Source organism: Piliocolobus tephrosceles, chromosome 8 (assembly GCF_002776525.5).
Source record: "Piliocolobus tephrosceles isolate RC106 chromosome 8, ASM277652v3, whole genome shotgun sequence".
Taxonomy (NCBI): domain Eukaryota; kingdom Metazoa; phylum Chordata; class Mammalia; order Primates; family Cercopithecidae; genus Piliocolobus; species Piliocolobus tephrosceles.
Window position 1 is genome coordinate 46,096,694 of NC_045441.1, and position 3,557 is coordinate 46,100,250.

Sequence of the window (3,557 nt, forward strand, 5' to 3'; positions counted from 1 at the left end):
GGTCAGGAGTTTGAAACCAGCTGACCAACATAGTGAAACGCAGCCTCTACTGAAAATACAAAAATCAGCTGGGCATTGTGGCACGCACTTGTAACCCCAGCTACTCAGGAGGCTGAGGCAGGAGAATCACTTGAACCCAAGAGGTGGAGGTTGCAGTGAGCAGAGATCACACCACTGCACTTCAGCCTGGGTGACAGAGTGAGACTCTGTCTCAAAAAAAAGCAAGTTTTGTTTTTTCCAGAGGATCTCATCTGACAAGGAATCTCAGAGAAGAAGTAAAAAAGAGAATAAAATGGCTGGTTTTCAGGTAAATGTGTCCAAGTTCAGGGGCTGTGTCCACTTCCTGGAATGTTACATGTTTAAAACTCAAAAACCTTTACTTCCCTACATGTGATATTCCTGCCTAATGTGTGTGTGTGTGTGTGTGTGTGTGTTTTCAACTACATTTTCCCCTTTTCTTCCTGTGGTAGTCAAAGAGCTCTGCAAAATTTCTCTCCACTGTATACCAGAACTTTCCCTCTACTCTCTTCATTCAGACTTTATACACACCATGACCAAACCTCACTATGAATGTATTGCATGCAATATTAAAAGTGTTCCATTTGGCTAGGCATGCTGGCTTACACTTGTAACCCCAGCACTTTGAGAAGTCAAGGTAAGAGAATCTCTTGAGTCAAGGTGTTTGAGACCAGCCTGTGCAACATAGGGAAACCCTACCTCTACAAAAATAAAACAAATTAGCTAACATGATGTCACACACTTGTGGTCCCAGTTACTTAGGAGACTGAGCTGGGAGAATCACTTAGGCCCAGGATGCTGAGGCTGCAGTGAGCCATGATCATGCCAATGTACTCTAGCCTGCATGACAGAGTGACACCCTATCTCAAAAGAATGTTCTCTTTGTGACAGATCAACAAGAGCAGGTGTGGACACCCCAGATTTCTACTGGGGATAGGGTCATGCCCTCAGATATTGGTGAAGAAGGGGAACACATGCTGTTTAGGTCCCATCTGGATGCTCCATCTGCTCTATGCATAACACAATTAAGGAAATGCAGAAAGAGGATGGCATTAATTCCCCAGAATTAGAAAGTTTTGAACAAAAGAATACTTAGAAGACACTTTTTATGATGCTAAAGAAAAATATTAATTATATTTACTAAATATTACAGAAGCTGGGAGATTTCTGTATATAGCTTAATCTTCGAATAAAACTGATATATCTATAATTAGATTCAGATTGTAATTTACTTCTTTGTGTTCAATAATATCACTGCTCTGGGTGCGGTGGCTCAGCCTGTTATCCCAGCACTTTGGGAGACTGAGGCAGGTAGATTACGAGGTCAAGAGATCGAGACCATCCTGGCCAACATGGTGAAACCCTGTCTCTACTAAAAATATATAAATTAGCTGGGCGTAGTGGTGTGCACCTGTAGTCCCAGCTACTCGGGAGGCTGAGGCAGGAGAATCACTTGAACCCGGGAGGTGGAGGCTGCAGTAAGCCGAGATTGTGCCACTGCACTCCGGCCTGGCGACAGAGCAAGGCTCCGTCTCAGACAAAACAAAACAAAACAAAACACAGCAGTGATATTGTGCCCTCTGTGTCAATTAGCACTTATACCAATTCTTTGTATTACAGTTCATGTTAATTTTATTCTGTTGGATAAGGTGCTGACAGATTTTTTAACTGTAGCGTTAAATGATTTTCTCTTTATTATTAATAAACTTTAGGAGATTTACCAACTGATGTACATAAATCATCACATATAATCTGGAGGCTCCCAATTCTTTTCAAATTCTCCTTGCTTATAGCTTGCTTTAGAAAAATGGAAGTTGTCACCTTTGTGTACTGGGATAAACCCAGGCTCTGCCATGTACTTAATATTTGACAAAATATTCTCCTTGGGCCAAAAGCACTGGCATAACTGGATAGCTTATTAGAAATTCAGAAACTCAGGCTTGAGCCCAGATCTTCTGAATCAAAACCTGTATTTTAATAAGATCTCCAGTTCATTGTTTTACACATTAAAATTTGAGGCGTACCTTCTAACTGACCATAATTTCTTCATATAAGAAATATTCAGCCAGGCTTGGTGGCTCACGCTTGTAATCCCAACACGTTGGGAGGCCGAGGCGGGTGGATCACAAGGTCAGGAAATCGAGATCATCCTGGCCAACATGGTGAAACCCTGTCTCTACTAAAAATACAAAAATTAGCCAGGCATGGTGTTGGGCGCCTGTAGTGCTAGCTGCTCAGGAGGCTGAGGCAGGAGAATTGCTTGAACCCAGAAGGCAGAGGTTGCTGTGAGGTGAGATCTCACCACTGCACTCCAGCCTGGGTGACAGAGTGAGACTCCGTCTCAAAAAATTAAAAAAAAAAAAAAATCACAACTTAGCGGGTATAAATATATCAGTAAAAAAATACATGCGTGGGTTAATGCGCTAAATTTTATGCTGTCTCATCCACAAAAGCATACTCACTACGCTGGTTTAGTGGATTTTTTGCCATTCTTCTTCAGCATTAGAGAATAAATTAGCGAGTATTTCTGTGTTAAAAATTTTTTACTGGACAACTCCAGTCACTCATATACATCAGAGCCAGTTCTTTTTACTCTCTATTTTCTTTGTTTTTTTTTTTTTTTTTTTTTTTTTTCTTTTTTTTTTTTTTTTCTTTTAGACAGAGTCTTGCTCTGTTGTGCAAGGTGGAGTGCAGTGGCACGATCTCAGCTCACTGCAACCTCCGCCTCTTGGGTTCAAGCGATTCTTCTGCCTCAGTCTTCTGAGTAGCTGGGACTACAGGTGCCCACCGCCTCGCTCAGCTTTTAGTAGATACGGGGTTTCACCATGTTGGCCAGGCTGGTCTGGAACTGCTGACCGCCTTGGCCTCCCAAAGTGCTGGGATTACAGGCGTGAGCCACTGCGGCCGGCCAACTTAGATTTTTCTGCAAATAAAAATTGGATAACTATTGTATACAACATAATGATTTTTTTGAGACTGAGTCTGGCTCTGTTACCCAGGCTGGAATACTCTGGTGTGATTATGCCTCACTGCAACCTCAATCCCCTAAGCTCAATTGATCCTCCCACCTTAGCTTCCCAAATAGCTGGGAGTACAGGTGGAAGCCACCACACCTGGCTTTATTTTATTTTATTTTACTTTAGTTTTGTAGAGATGGGATTTTGTCATGTTGCCCACACTAGTCTCAAACTCCTGATCTCAAGTGATGTGCCTACCTTGGCCCCACCAAAGTGCTGGGATTGTAGGCATAAGCCACCATGCCCATCTTGTGCCCATATTAAATGAGCATTTAATATGTGTATAAATTGTGAAATAATTTTTGGTTTCTTTGAGACAGAGTTTCACTCTTGTTGCTCAAACTGGAGTGCAATGGCGCGATCTCGGCTCACTGCAACCTCTGCCTCCCAGGTTCAAGCGATTCTTCTGCCTCAGCCTCCCCAGTAGGTGGGATTACAAGGCACGCTAATTTTTTTTTTTTTTTTTTTTTTTTGAGATGAAATCTTGCTCTGTCACCCAGGCTGGAGTGCACGTTTCAGCTC